At 34.9% G+C, this 17,446-nt stretch overlaps 1 protein-coding gene and 1 pseudogene across 1 annotated transcript in view; both read right to left on the reverse strand.

The window, feature by feature from the left end:
- The window catches only part of Klhl4 (kelch like family member 4), a 97,231-nt gene that overhangs the window by 45,036 nt on the left and 34,749 nt on the right, over positions 1-17,446 (reverse strand).
- Positions 2,615-4,523, reverse strand: LOC109675649 (zinc finger protein 131-like; annotated as a pseudogene).

Genomic DNA, 17,446 nt, shown 5'->3' on the forward strand with positions numbered 1-17,446 from the left:
TTGCAGTGAATCTGTACATTGCCTTGAGTCCATGAACATGAAATTGCCAGTTTTGTGTGTGTGTGTTTGTGTCTGTGTCCTCTTCAGTTTCTTTTAGCATTCCTTCTCCTTCTTTCTCCTTTTCCTCCTCCCCCTTCTCTTCCTCCTCCTCCTCCCCCCCCCTTCCTCCTCCTCCTCTCCCCCTTCTTCCTCTTCCTTCTCTTTCTCCTTCTCATTTTGGCAGCTCTAAGGTGTGAACCTAGGGCTTCATGCTTACTAGGTGGTTACTCTACAGCTTGAATCATGCCTCCAGAGATTTTTGCTGTGGTTATTTTGTAACAGGGTTTTGCTTTTTTGCCCTGGCCATCCTGGAAGACAATTCACTCTATTAATGTTTCCCCAAGTACCCGGCATGACGGGTATGAGCCACGATGGCCAGCTTTGTCTGTTGAGCTGGAGTATCGTGAAGCTTTTTCCCTGGCTGGTTTTGAACGAATATCCTCCAGATTTTGACTTCCCAAGTAGCTACAGGTGTGAGCCACCATGCCTACCTCTTTTTAACATTTCTAGTAAGGAAGATCTAGTGGTAATAAATTCTCTCAGCTTTTCTTTAATGGGATGTCTTAATTTCTCCTTCACTTTCAAAGGACAGTTTTTCTCACATAGAGAATTCAAAGTTGACTTTTTAATTTCTTTTTAGCATTTTAAATGTATCACCCCATTGCCTACTGCTCTGCTAGGATTCTGTTGAGAAATACATGGAAATTTTGTTGAGGATTCCTATAGATTATGAGTCACTTTTTTTTTCCTGTATTCAAGATTCTGTGCTGTCTTTAACTTTCAACAATTTGATTACAATGTTTCTGCTACTGATGTCTGGGTTTATCTTACTTCGACTTCTTTGATCTTTTTGTATTTTTCAATCTAGTCATCGTTTTCAAAGAAGCTCTTTTCACTTTTCTCTTTGTTTTCTCCTTTGGAGATTTCAGTTATGTGAATATTGTTCTACTTGATGTACCAAAATCTCTTAGACTCTGTTCACTTTCATTTATTATCTTTTTCTTCCTCAGGCTCAATAATTTTATATGACCTGTCCTTAAATTCCTATATTCTTTCTCCTACTTACAAAAGTCTGTTATTTAGAACACCTAGTGAATTTTTCCACTTAGTAATTGCATTTTTAAGCCCCAACAGTTAAGAATGGTGGCTCATGCCTGTAGTACCAGCAACTCAGGCTGATTTGAGGCCAGCCTTGACAAAAAGTTATCAAGACCCCATCACACTAAATAAGCTATAATTCCATCTAGGACAAAGGCCTTGGTAGAAGAATTGCCATCCAAAGGCCCGCCCTGGACCAAAAAACAAAACAAAACAAACCGAGAAATCAAAAAACTAGGTGAGACCCTACCTGAAAAATATCTAAAGCAGAAACGGGCTCAGAGGTGTGGTTCAAGTGGTAGAGCACCTGTCTAACAAGCAGGAGGCACTCCTGCAACCCTATTATTGCCAAAAATAAACTAATCAATAAATAAAGTTATAGAACTTATAATGAGTCCTGTTTAATAATGTGTGAATCTCCTTGGTGATATTTTAATTTTGTTCATACATTATTGTTCTGATTTCCTTGAGTTATTTTCAATATCTTCCTTTAACTCTTTTGGCATACTTTTTTTAAGGTGGTTGTTACAGTTTATTTCCCAAGTAATACAAATTAAAAATATTTACACATCTACATTTTTTGTAAGCAAGAATTATTATCTTTTTTATGGCTGGAAGGGTTAGCTTAAGGACTTATTCTAAGATCAGCAAATGGATTAAAAATGAAACAAATTTTACTTTCTTTTAACATATCTACTTTTTAACTCCACAGTTTAGCACTCTTATTTGTATGGCTTTAAAAGTTATAGCCCAGAATCTTTACATTAAAGGTTGGGGAAAAAGATTCTATTAAAAATGAAACCTGATATATGATATACATGTTTTCCTCTGTACTTTATTTTAAATACATTAATTTTTAAATGATGCTCATCTTTTTTTATCATCTAGTGGTAAAATACTAGTGCAACTTCTCATCAAAATGAAGTTTACTGCATATATAAATGAAGATTCCCAATTGAAAATGGCCGTTCAGCTGCCATTAAATGAAATTTCTCAACCTAAGTTAAATGAAAAAGAATTGGCAGTTGTTATTATAAGCAAAAACATGAAGTACTATAGCACTGTCGACATTGCTTCTTACAACACAAACTTTGAAGGAACCAGAGATACTTTATAGAAGTTTAGTTGATTTTGAAAAGTCATACAGGTGTTTTTTACATTCTAGAAATTTTGCTGCCGCCACTCTGTGTTCCAAAGATGGCATCTGTGACCAGGCGTAGACAAGAATATTGTTCAAAAGAAACCCAAACCAAAAACTTAATTGCACAGAACAATGCACTTTTCTTCATGCAGACTTGTGTTTCTTACATACTCAATTTTCAGTCAATGCATTAGAATACGTAAAATTTGCATTCTAATGATTTTACAATATGGAAAGAATTTGAGGAAGGGCATGAGCTTCGGAAGAGAAAAGGGATCCTTACCACAATGAAAATAGAATCATTCGTACCCAACTATATAATAAGAATATAATCCATTTTAGTTTCCAGAAATATATTTTTCAAAGCTCCCCTTCATTTATAAGAATCCCAACTCTGTAGCATTTACTGGGGGAAGGGGCCTCAGTTTGTTTCCATAGAAACAGTTTAGCACAACAGGAAGTATTTTAACTTTGGTCCACTTATCTTTTAGCTTAAGGACAGTCACATTTTCCATAATCACTTCAAAACCCAACATGTAAACTTAAAAACATACTCATTTGTTACTTCATTCTAAAACTGGCATAGCTGTTCTGTTATTCTCTGCCTTTTTATCTTGGGAATTCTCTGTCAGTTTGGTCTCTAAACCCTCAGCACCTTTGTGATCCTCCCTGGGAGCCTCAGCAGCATCTTCCTGGTTGGACTGTCCTTCCTCTTTGCTCATTTCAGGAGTCAGGTGATCCAGCTCTGCTTCTAGAAACTCAGTTTATACTTCCACTGGCATCTGATTTACCCGTTCAACATGTAGCTTCTCCACATGTATTTCAGCGTCAATTTGACCCACTTCCAGATAATTCATTTGGACCTGATCTGGAAGGTCACTTATATGTGAATCATGCACTTGGCTGTCCTGAAGTAAGTCTGGATGGATTTGTTCTACAGTCACTGGTGCTGAATCCACCTGGACTTGAAGCAATAGTAACACATGTACCTTCCCAACTTGTTCTATAATATTCATTGATGTCACTGGTTCAGTTTGCACATGTGTTTCTACTGAAAGGACTTCTTCATTTACTAGATGCTCTGAAATATTGTAAGCATCACTGAGATGCCTCATTAATTCATTTTCTTGCATAAACTCCAAGTCACATAGAGTACAATGGTTAGGTTTTTCTCCAGTGTATATTATCAAATGATCTTTGAACTGGTCCCACTGTTACAGACCTGGCATTCATAAAGCTTCTTCCCTCCCTTTTTGTCCCGATCCAGTTTGGCATGCCGTGAGGTGACATTTGAGGGTGCTAATTATAGCAAATCATTCCAGACAATTTGGACATCTTAAAGTCCTTTCACCTGTATGTTTTCGAAGATGCGCTTTAAAATGTCCAAAGTGGTCAAACTGTTTCTCACAGTACTGACATATCTGAATATTTTTCCCTGTTCTTTGCTTCTTACAGATTGCTGTTTCCATGCACTCTCACGAAGACACCTTTTGTTGCATATTTCTCACTTGAAACTTTCTCTGGTGTATGATTTCACACATTCCTTCTACCTGTTTGCTTATGGCATCAGATGCATAGCCATCTTCTTTAATTTGTCCTTTTCTGTCGCCTTGAAGGTACTTGCTGGTAATATGCTCCAACAGTGCTAGAACAGAATCATCAGGAAATCGTGTTTTGTATGTACTTTATGGACTGCTTGGCAGATGCCACTTTTGCAATCTTTTTTTTTTATTTTTGCCTCACTTTTTCCTGTGGAAAATTCTTTTAGTGGAGTAGAGTCTTCTTTGTTTCTGACTTCAAGGGCTTTGATAGCTTCTAGCATTTGTAGAAACTCTGCTGCATTCCATATACCATTGGCTGCTTCTTCTCCTTAATTTTGCTATATATGTGAATTCAATTAAATGACAAAAGGCCATTTTGCTAACACCTTCTATTTCTACTAAAGGTTGTTGAGTAAACTGAAAGAATTTGTAGAACAGGTTCTGCCTGGCAGCGGTGGGAAGGGGAACACAAACAATGCATACACATGTAAGTAAATGTAAAAATAATAAAATAAAAGGAGAAAAAAAATAGAATTTACTCAAGTAGCCAAAACAGCCTTGTGGGCCTTAAAATGGTGTCTATCAACAATCAGGATGATGTCAGTAAATTGGTCCTGCTCTCACTGTTTATTCAATCAGTCTAGGATCATTTTATGATGTTCAGGGAACTCCTGAAAGCATTCCATCATTTCTTCAGCCTCCATGGCTGTCAGGTTGCTCTAACTGGAGTCCTGAGAAGCAAGCTGTAGCTGGGTGGGCACGGTGCCTGAGGCCTGACGCCAGAGCGCACAAGTCCCTGCAAGAGAGGGGACCTGACAGCGACTGTGGCCCTGTAAGGGCCCTCCAAACTCTTCTGCTCAGCCTGGGCTCCTGGACCCAGTCTGGCCTGTGGCCCACAGGGACTCCTGGGTCACCTCTTCCCTACCCTCCCTCTTCTCCCTCTGCCCTAAGGGTGTCCCCCTCCTCCCCACACTCCTCTTTTAGCATACTTAAGAAAGCTGAAGTGCTTTGTCTAGAAGGTCTGAAACTTCTCTTTTGTTTTTCTTTTTTTTTTTTGGTACTACTGGGGTTTGAACTCAAGGCCTTGCCCATGTTCAGCAAGCACTCTAACACTTGAGCCACACCCCACCACTTTTTGCTTTAGTGTATTTTTATTTTTCAGATAGTGTTTCACTTTTGCCTGAGGCCAGCCTTGGACCACAGTATTCCTACTTCCACCTCTAGTGCAGCTAGAATTACAGGTATGTGCCACAACACCCAGCTCTTTTTTGAAATAGGATCTTGTTAACTACATTTTTTCCCCTGGCTGGCCTTGAACCAAGGTCCTCTCATCTGTGCCTCCAGCATAGGTGGAATTAGCTCCCATGCCCTGCACTTCTGATACTTTAGGTTGTTTCTGGATATTAATTTTGCCCTCTGTATATATCATGTTTCCCTGTGTTGTTGTTATTTTCTGCTTTGTGATCTTTCGTTGAAAATTAGAGATTTGGAGCAAAAGGCCTCCTCTTCCAATCTTTTCATACTTGATATGTATGGGAGAAGTCTTTCACTTACCTTCCTAACCTAAAGGCTGTAAATGGCTTCAGAGTTTTTCTGCACGTGCATCTTCATTGTGTCTGTGTGTGCTTTATAAGCACTTCACAACTTTTAAATGTATTCATTTTCATATGTCTCATTCCTGCTCCTTTTGGGTATCTTAGATATTCTAATATTCCTTTGCCCTCAATTGTCTATGATATATAGTCCCTTTGCTGTTTTCAATCATTGTGACACCTCCATTCACTTTCTTCTTTGGCTTTCAACCTGAGATCCAAATTACGCTGCTGGCCTCTTCTAAGCTCTGAGTCAGGTAATACTGAAAAAAGTTCTTTAGGTAGCCCACAGACAGGCCAGAAATTTGCAAACAAGTTCCATTCTTTTCTGTGCATCCTAGGAGAAGGAACTGAGAATCAAGTGTCCTTTTTCTGACTACAGTTTGCCACCCTGGTAATAAATAAGTGTTAAAAATTTTATACTGTTTTGAGTGTGAGTTTTTCATGATACGGCATTTTCTTGGTTCCTGCATATCCTTGATTCCAGAGCTACTACAGAGCTACTTTAATCATTCTGTTTATTTGATGTTTCTATGGAGGAACAAGGTGATTGGAGCATTTTGATGTACCTAGCTACAGTCACAGGTGCTACTGTTGTTTGATTTTATTTTAAGAAGAAAATTATAGCTTTCTCTGTTTTTTTGCATAGCAGTAAAACAGTCAGCAGAAACATTAAGCCTTAAAATCGCTTTTCCAAAAAACCTATTTTGCAATAATATTGAGAAAGAACTGAAGGCATTATCTTACAAAATTGTAGTAAGTGTTAATTTTGGACGGATTCTTATTTAAGCAGAAAACTAAAACGTTCAGAAATATTCACTAGCTCCAAAGACTTTCTCAGAGAGGCCTGATTACTTAATTTTATTATTTTTTTGGTAGCATGGTGTTGCTGTGTAGCCCAGGCTGGCCTAGAACTCACTATTTAGCCCAGGATGACCTTGAACTCTTGTCACACCAGCCTCAGCCTCTTATGTGCTGGAATTACAGACGTGCATCTCCATGCCTGGCTCCTTCTTTCTAGTCTTGAACTGGAAATTTCTGTGTCTAAATATATTATGGAGTCTATCTTTTATTATATTTCAAATATTATAAATGTTCAGAAGCAGGTAGTGCTATTTTAGAATACACGACAATATTTACAAAACTCCTCTGTTCAAATTGCTTTATATTATTTTTTCTAGTTTATTTTGTCAGATATTTGCATATTGCAAGGGAGTTATGGGGGTTAGATGACAATTGTCTTCTATTGAAGCTGCCTGAGTCCCCATGTTCCCAAATGTTATTTTGTTATTGAGAAATCATAAAGCTTCTTAGAAAAATTATAGCTACTTTTTACATCCTACAGCTTGATGACATGAAAAATTGCTGAAAATCTATAAGACCATCTTATTTCTCAAATAAAATTGTTGTACTGATATTCTTTTGTAGTGTTACTATAGCCTGATCCATGTACTGGCAAAAGTACATGGAAAACATCAAGTAAATATCTAATGAGTGTATTAACTTATGTGCATATTTTAATGCTAATGAAGTTGGAAATTCAGTATATTAGATTCCTTTTAAATGGATAAAGTTAATCTAAAAACCAAATCACCAATTTAAACTTTGCTGTTGCAAAGTGGTTTTGCAACAAAATAGTTTGTATAATAGTGATACTACTGAGAAACCTGTAGTCATGTGGGTAATAATATAATTTGATTGAAAGAAAGTAATACAAAATTATAAACCTATAGTATGTATAGTAGTTTCTCTAAATAAGTGATGCACCCCTATGTGAGAAATAAATATCTTAAAATATCTCTTGTGGCACATATTAAGATATTGTGATACTGCAAATGACTGAAATTGTTACTTGAAAAGAACTATATGGCTAGCTATGGATCCATATCTGTTTGCAATAGGATAATATCTTTGAATTCCTATGGTTATTCTCAGTTATTAAAAACAATGATGATAACAAAGTTAATTCAGTTTCTTCTGTAATTCTAAAATTTATTTTATCTTAGACATAGGACATTTAGAACTATGACAATGCAAATATATGTTGTTTAAGTCACAAGTCTGTGATATTTTGTTACGGTGGTCTTAGTAAACTAATACATGCCATACATAAAGTTAAATGTGATAAGGCCAGCTACTCTTCGTTCTGATATTGTTAAAATATGCTTACTGAAAGAAAACTTTTGTACTTAAATGACAAATAAAAAAAAATCAATCCTAAATTCATATGGAAGCTTAAAAGACTCCTAATAATGAAAGCAAAACTGAACAAAAACAGCAATGCAGAAGGTATCACAGTATTTGAACTCAAATTATATATATGACAGAGCCATAGTAACAAAAAGCAGCAGGATACCGGCATAAAAACAGATGCATAGATCACTGGAATAGTAGACCATATAATAAGCCTATATAGCTATAGCTACAGGTGCCAAGAACATATGTTAGAGAAAAGACAGCCTCTTCAACAAATGGTGTTTGGGAAAAACTGTATATCCATATGTAGGGGACTGAAACTAGATCCTCATGCCTCACCCTGCACAAAAATCCCTGCAAAATGGATCACAGAATTTAATATACAACTTGAAATTTTGAAACTAATAAAGGAAAACATATAGGGAAAACCTTTGAAGATTTAGTCATAGTCAATGATTTTCTATAGGACTGTAATAGTTCAGAAAATGAGAGCAAGAATTGACAAATGGGAGTGCATCAAAATGAAATGTTACTGCACATCCAAAGAAACAATTATCAGAATGAAGAGAAAGCCTGTGGAATGGGAGAAAAATCTTTGGGAGTTATTCCTAAGAAAAGGGATTAATATCTAGTATATATAAATAACTTAAAAAACTTAAACAAAAGATCAAACAATCCTATCAATAAATGGGTAAATGAACTAAACAGACAGTTCTCAGAAGAAATACAAATAGCTAATAAACACATGAAGAAATGTTCAACATCTTTAGCCATAAAGGAAATGCAAATCAAAACTACACTAAGATTCCATCTCACCCCACTTAGATTGACAATCATCAAGAAAATATGCAACAACAAACGCTGCTGAGGATGAGGGAGAAAGGAACCCTTATGTGCTATGGGTGGAGTGTAAATTAGTCCAGCAACTGTGGAAATCAGTATGAAGGTTCCTCGTGAAACTAAAAGAGAACTTTCATATGATCCTGCAGTACCACTGCTGCGTATTTATACAAAGGACTGTAAATCAGCATACAATAGAGACACCTGTACACATATGTTTATAGCAGCACTATTCACAACAGTGAAGCTATGGAATCATACAGGTGACTATCAACTGAGGAATGGGTAATGTAAATGTGGTATATATCCACAACTGAGTATTATTCAGGCATAAAGAAGAACATCATTATGTCCTCGCAGGAAGATGGACGCAAGTGGAGATCATCAAGTGAAGTGAAATACGCCAGACTCAGAAAGAAAAATAATGTATTTTTCTCTACATATAGAAAAATTAAGCAAAACAAAAATAAGGACATGGACTTTTGTAACATATTGACTGTTTGGTTGGGGAAAGCAGGAGAAAAGGGATGGTGAAAGGAGAAGGTGATGGGAGCACAAGTGTGATTGAGTTACATTATATGCATGTATGAAAATGGAATAATGAAATACATTGAAAACTGTAAAAATGGGAAGTGAATAAAAATGAGTAATGTGGGAGTGAATATGATCAATTTATATTACATGTACATGTGAAAATATCACAATAAACCCCATGTATAACTTAAAATATACGTTAGAAACAGATGTAAAAATTTGTTATTAATTATATCATAAATGATAATTATTTAGCAATAAATAAAATTTAAGAATAGCCACAGAGTATAGTTAGTTATGAGCTTAGGTTCTGAACTGAGATACTCAATTTCAGTCCTAACACTTAATTAAATTACTTTAAAAAATTTAGTTAACTTCCCTAATGCTCAACTCCTTCTATCTGTGTTAATGCCAACCCCAAAGGAGATTTTATTTTCAATTAATATTTAGTGGAAAAATAATTGCTGTATATATTTATGGTATACAAAATATCTTGATACATGAATAAATTCTGGAATGATCAAATCAGGATAATTCTCATACATATCAACTGAAATATTTCATTCCTTTGTGATGAGAACATACAACATTCATTAACAGACTTTTAAAGACAATCAATAGAGGCTAAATACATGCAAAATCATATTCCATTCCCCTGATTGCTCACATCAGGGGTGAGCAAGTAAACACTGAGGAAAAGGATATTGTAGCTCAGAATGAGTTAGTCTGAGGTGTCATTCTAGACAGTAGCTGACAGTGACTTGGCCAAGAAGTAAGGAGAGTGACAATAGTTAGAACTTGGCTGCAGTGAGGCCAAAGGTCTCTCCTCTCAGCAAAACTGACAATTATAAATCACATCCTTAGCATAAGAAAAGTGGATAGCATGTTCCGTAAAAACATATGATCAATTTCACCTGTGCATACAGTTTATGTAGATTATTTGGGAAACAATGGAAGCAACAAATAAAAATCAAGAATTAGATTAAATGAAATATAGCAAGGACAACAAAGAGAATAATAAGATTGTTATTTAAGCTGCTGAAAGGCCAAGAGAAGTAGGGTGATCTTTTCTTATTTGTTTCTTGTGTTTAGTATGGATGAGTTATTTAATCACAGTGAGCATCATGTTTACTTTTGATTACAACATGCCAGGCCGAAAGTGACTAAAAAACAGCTTAAACAGTCCAAGGTTATAAGATTTCATACAATGGAAACATATATGACAGGTCCTTAAATGCAAAGTTTGATATATTAAGATGGTTTGCAATTGCTAAAGGTTTGGTCTTATATTGGGAACAGTGATTAAGGTAACTGGAGGCAGGCAGTCCTCCAACAAGTTTGCTAATGATAATAAAATGTTTTCTTATTTATTTGAAGTGACATTTAAAATGAAATGCATCTGAGGTGATTTATACTATTATTTTTCTATGTTGTCTATGATTCAATAAGTTCATGACTGATAGTTCCTAAATAGAGAAGCTAAATTTGCATAGTAAAGATAGCATTCTTGCTGATAATGCAGGTAAGAATTAATTATTAACAAAGCTTTGGTTTTACTCCCCAGCAATATACACACTCACACACGCACAAGATTCCTTTAGTAATGCTTTTTTAAAAAAGATAATATTGATCTGATTGATCATATCTTAATATGTCAATTTTGCTTGTAGAAAATACATCTATAAACTTACCCATGATCATCATATTATGACTGAATATATTTCTATCCAAAAATAATTGTAAGTTACTAAGAAAAACTTGACAATAATCAATTCTGACTACTAATTTACAAAATAGACTGTAATGATTTGGAAATTATGATGACAAGTCACTAAATATTGCTATATGATTCATTTTGGAAAGATTCTTATAATTAAACATGATTTCCACATTTCCTGTAGTATATTGAATTTATGATGTCTCTATCAAATATATAATTTAACATAACTACAAAAGCTCTTAGAGTTGAAAATAGAATGTACTGCAGTGTTTCAAATTTTGAGAGCTATGCTTGTTTCCAATACACTAGTGAATCTGACAGGAGCCTATGAAATTTTTACCTTGTGAGTATCATCACAGAAGGCTATTATTACATTCTGTGCACAAAAAGACTCATCAGCACCCTCCTTTCCCAGGTTTTCTGATTACAATGTTAATGTTTTAACATTTCTGAACATTTTCTGAACTTAGTATTGATATGTATACAGACTCATGCTGTATTTCTGCTGATGTTAGGTGAAAACACAGTACCATGTATTTGTACTCTAAATCTTGATTAAGTCATAGCTCCAGATGTAGATCTAAAGATAAAAAATAAAATGTATTATTCTCATTTATGTCCTATATGAAGACTAAATGGAGACTATAAACAAGACATATTTGTGGTAAATAATAAGCTTCAAAAACCATCAAGTAAGGGCAAAATGATGTATTTTTACAATTCTTCTCAAAGAAATGCAAAAACTTAACTCATCTAATCAAAGTAAATCTTCAAATTGGCATGGGTATATTTTACAATTTATTTCAACTATGGTATGAGTTACCATGGCAATATAAAAGAATCTTTTATTTTTGTCTACATTTGACAGAAAAGACTTATACATCCTTCTACATTAGAAATAATAATTCAGTAGTAGTAATGGTAGTAGCAATAATACTACTAGTAGTACTGATAGCAGTAGTAAACTACTGAAAGTCAGTTGTAACTCAGGAAATATGATAAACATTTTCTTTTCTTATTAATCCATTTACTCTTCACAGTCTTTGAGTTAAATTTTATCTCCACTTCTCACATGTGGGTACTCAAGCCTCAGAAAGATTTAAACATTACTCAATGTTACATCACTAGAAGGTAGAATGTTGGTTTTCAAACCAAGGTCTGTCTGATCCTAAGGCTGTGGTCTTTCCAATATTCCACAATGTAATTGAGGTACAAACGTTACTTTGCCCATTTAATTCATTTATAGGGTGATAGAATCTTTTTACAGTCTTATATATACTTTATATGCTGGTACATATAAAGTATATATGTATTCTTAAGAAGAGAAATTCAATTTAAGTAATGCAATTCCAATAAATTATATTAATTTCTGAAAGCTTTTTAAATTACTTATTATACTGATAACTTATAAGGATTAAAAGCTACTGTCCTAGAAATTACATGTTAGCTCAAGATACTTTAAGTTTAGAAGACAAGGGATTTGAAGATATTTTGGCTTAAAAGTAATTTGAGAGGTGCACTTGCTTCCATAGTTGACCTACTAATTTGAGCATTTTACATTCTTCACTTGTAAAACATGTTTCAGGAAGGGAAGGCTCTTGAAGACTGCCTTTTACTGTTATCTAAAACATGTTATTAATATTGCTGCTGCTTATCTATTTTATTTATCTCTGGTGGACAAATAATATTTGCACATCTTTAGGGGTACAATGTAGTGTTTTGTTGCACGCATATATTGTGGAATGGTCAAACTAAATTAAGTAGCATATACATTACTTCAAATATTTATCATTTCATTCTGGTGAGCACATTTAAAATACTCTCTTTCAGCTGGGTGCTGGTGGCTTACATCTATAGTCCTACCTACTTAAGAGACTGAGATTAGGAAGATCATAGTTTGAGGCCAGCCCAGGCAAATAGTTCCCAAGACCCCATCTACCAAAGACATTATGTCACAATCTAGTAAGGACTGCTGGAGGACAAATGAAATGAGAACTGCAAAAATCAGAGTCAGTAATCCAGGCAAATAAATAAGAATAAAACTGACACAGATTTATGGAGAGGCCAGGCAGAGTCCAAAGTCTGAGCATATACACAGGAAAAACCAATGGAAAAAAATGTGGCACTAGACACCATTGTATAATATATCACATTATAAAATAGTATATTACTTTTCATAATACATATAACAAATTATGCTACCTAATACAATGACTAAATATGAGTGAGTCTTATTTCCTATGGTTTAGTCATTAAATATATATTAATTCTAGATCTGGCATAAGGTTATAATCTATTGTGCATGCATGTATTTTAGAGGAAATATTAATATTCTCATGCACAAAACATGTCAAGGCCCACTATCAACTAAGAAGGAAGTTGATCCAGATAACATTTTGCTATTTTCGTGATAAAAAATGTAAAATTAAACTATGAAAATCTGTTATGCTATAGCCATACATTTAACATCTTTTTCATAATAGAGGAGATTTTAACTTACTCCTTCATCATTTGATTTGATCAAAACTATACAATGTAAGAACCTTTGTAAATATGCCAGTATACCCCACCACATACATCAATAATAAAAAAATTCTTAAAATAATGTATTTTAAAAATACAGAAAAATTACTGATATTAGCAAAAATTAATCATAACAATACATTTATATAAATATACTTGCAATTTTTGTGTATGTGTTTACAGATACACCAATGTAAGCATAAATTAAACATTGGTTGTCATGGTGATTTTGCAATAGTGTATTATGTTTGATTTTAAAATGTTACATTCAGATTTTACACTGTTTTAACTTTCTATTTTTATTTTTTGTTTTATTTAGGAAATGATAGTCATCACAGGAAATAAAAATAACAACCAAAAAAAGATTAGTTTCAGTAATTCCCAGAAAATGTATGTGTCTTAAGTATATTTTTAGTAATTTTATTTACTTCTATCTCTTCTCCATGCTGATATATTATCCTCTTTCTACTTATTGTGCAAAATTAAATAAGCTAATGTTTATGGAAACAAAGAGGTATTATCTTCTTTCCACTAAATTATTGTATTTCTCTACTTAATCTGTTTTTGGTTGCTCTAAAACTAATGCATCAGAATTTGTTTTTACTAAAATTGATTGACAAAACAGCATCATATTCAGATTCCACATTCAATATTCTATATTCACATTACCTATTATAAGAGTTGTTAAAACAGATTAATTTGGCTTTTATTGTTTCAGAATTTGTAATATTCGAGACAAGTGTTAGGTTGAAAATGTCAAACATTTTTACCAAAGAAAAGAGTGAGGGGAAATATAAAATGAAGAGAAGACAAGATTTTAATGCATATTAGAAAAATTAATTTGCATTCCAAAAATATAGTCCTAGTACAAACAGAGAAGAACAGTTTAGGATTTGATATACTCATCACAAATAAACTTTAAGAATATATTAAATTAAAATTCCTACTAAAGACATATATATATATTTAATATAATTTTCTTTTATTTATATATTATTTCTTAATTTTAGTGATGAAATAAGAATTCTATTACTATATTATCCTATCACTGAAGAGCAATAAGTGAAAACGAATCAAACTTAAATGAAGAAAATGGAGATCCAAAATGGTTGCTAAGCTCCATGACCTCAGAAACCTCCTTGAGACACTGGAACTACACTTGGGCAATTTGGATTTCTCCTAGCCAAAATCATAATCGCCATCACATTAGGTGCAGATAAAATTCAAAGATTGACCCTTAACTTTGTCTTTAATTGCACCTTACAGCAGCAAAAATCCCGCAGAGCACAGCCAGCAAGGCGTGTCTGGCCTCTACCTCTAGGAAAAAAGCTCCCAACCATTTCTCTTTTCATTTTTTTTTCTTTTCCCAAGAAGCAGAAGACAGAGCATCAATAAGAATCAAACTCTGTGATATCCTGGTCCCCTAGCCCATGGAAAGACTTCCTACACTGTGCCACACTGAAAAAAGTGGTCCATTTCTCCCTGCCAGTCAGCTCCAAAGTTGCTTGCATGAAACAGCAGAAGAACAGGTGAGCATCAAGCACCATGCTCAACTCCCCTACCCACCCCAGAGGAAAATAATCCAACACAGTCCCTGGGCAGACTGAACCCTTCTACTCCAGCAAAAGTGAAAAACATAACAGTGAACATTAATCTAACATAGATAGCAGAGGCGTGGGTTGAAATTCTGAACCTGCCCCAGAGAACAGGGATGGGGCAAGGAGCCAATCTCTCAGCACTGAACTCTCAGTGGTCTAACGCATGATTAAAGCATCAAAGGCTGAGAGCGGGGAGCAGGGTAACAAGCCAACATACCAGAGCAGTTACTAGCACCCAAAAGAGATCAGCAGAGTCATAAAGGCTGAGAGTGGGGTGCGGTGACAGGCTAACCTCCCAAAACAGGACAGGTGGTGAATCCAGACCTGATCTCTGGAACAGAAGGCAGCATCCAAAACTAAATTGCCTCACCTTGTTAGGGGAGGAGCTGACCAAACAAAGCTGCAGATGAAGGGCAACCCAGCTGCTGCCTGGTTAAAACAGCTCTGACCACTTTGCATGAGCTGGCAGTCCTACCTCAGCTCACAATTCCAACTAATCTTGTGGACAGAAGAATCCAAATATTATTCATAAGCCAGTAACCTGGTGAGATCATATCTGAGCTTTCACTTGAGCCTCCACAACTTTTTAGTACGACTTTCACCAATTCCCCAAAATCTGTAACTAACCTAATAAACATCACCCACCCCAACTCCCACTGTTGGTAGATATTAAAATCAAGGGGTTTTCTAATATGAAAACAACTGGTCTGGCATTTAACTGTGAATTTGTTATTGCTATATTATACCTCCAGGCCAGGGACAGAAAAGCACATCAACATAGTTAACAACCAAGTCAGTCACAACGCTAAAATTAAATCAGGGGATGAAATCAGGCAATCAAAACGACCAACTAGCCTATCAAAAACATATTTGCACGGTACCAAGTGGAGCAATGGGAAGAAGAAGGGTTGGAAACCACTCTCCTCAAAAAAACAATAGAGTACAAGATTCAGTGGGAAATGAAGAAAATGGATATAAAGATCCTGGCCTCAAAGAAACAATGAAAATTATCACTAAGGAGCCCAGTGACACACACATAAACACCCTTAAAGAAGAAATACATGAAGGTGTCACCTAGAATTTATGGAGAAGATACTAGACATGATCAACCAGAATGTACAAGATGAACTCAAGAAATTTCAAGAGACTAAAAATAACATGAGAAGACATAGAAGCAAATAAAAGAACTCAGAGAGGACTTCAACAAACACCAAAGTGAAACAAAGGACACTATCAAAAGGGAGATATATGCATTAAAAAAGACAACACAAAACACAAAAGAGGAACTGAACAAAGATATGGAAAATCTCAGGATAAAGAATCATACAGAAATCTTGGAAACAAAAGGTTCCTTTAGTCAAACAAAAAACACAGTAGATGGCCAGTCCACCAGACTACAAGTGGAAGACAGAATCTCAGAGCTTGAAGATAAAACAGAAATTAAAGAAAAAACAAGAGACATATTAGTCAAATGGATCAAGAGCTGTGAAAGGAATATGGAAGAACTCAGTGACTCCATCAAAAGACCAAACCTGAGAATCATGGGCATTCAAGAAGGAGAGGAGGTGAAAGCCAAAGGGTTATGTAATATATTCAATAAAATAGTAACAGAAAACATCCCAAATCTCGAGAAAGTTTTGGCCATTCAGATACAGGAAGCCTCCAGGACACCAAACAGACTAAACCAAAATAGAATCTCCTCACAACATACTATAATTAAAACAAAAAGCACAGAGAACAGAGAATTTTAAAGGCTGTAAGAGAGGAAAAAATAAATAACTTACAAAGGTAAACCCATCAAAGTAGCAGAACATTTCTAAATGGAAACCTTAAAAGCAAGAATGGCATAGAGTGAAGTATTTGGGGGACTGAATGAAAATAACTTCAGCCCTAGGATATTCTACCGAGCAAAACTATCATTCAAAATTGACGGAGCAATAAAAATCTTTCACAATAAGCATAAACTAAAACAATACATGACAACCAAGCCACCAGTACAGAAGATTTTACAAGGAATTCTGCACACAGAAGATGATGGCAAGCAAAATGACAAGAGGAGATGAAGAATCAAACCACACAAGAAGAAAAGACAAGTAATCAGAGAGTACCATTGATTTGAATGCACACAATCAAATCTTTAAACAACAAAAACAAGTAAATGTCAGGGATCACCACATACCTATCAGTATTAACACTGAATGTGAATGTGTTAATATGAGTTGAGTTGACCCAACTCCCCTATTGAAAGACAAACGTTTAAAAAGGAAAATCCAACAATCTGTTGTTAACAAGAGACCTATCTTATTGACAGAAATAAACACTGGCTTAGGGTGAAAGGATGGGAAGATTTACCTAGCCAACAGCCCCTGAAAACAGGCAGGAGTAGCAATACTTCTATCAGATAAAGTAGACTTCAAACTTACATTGGTCAAATGGGACAAAGAATGATACTTCATACAAATAAAAGGGGCAATACATCAAAAGGAAATAAGAATTATCAACCTATATGGACCCAATGTCAATGCATCCAATTTCATCAAACATATACTAAAGGAGTTAAAGGCACATATACACCCCAACACAGAGATAGTTGGAGACTTCAATACCCCTTTATCTCCAATACA

This window comes from Castor canadensis, chromosome X, assembly GCF_047511655.1.
Source record: "Castor canadensis chromosome X, mCasCan1.hap1v2, whole genome shotgun sequence".
Lineage (NCBI taxonomy): Eukaryota > Metazoa > Chordata > Mammalia > Rodentia > Castoridae > Castor > Castor canadensis.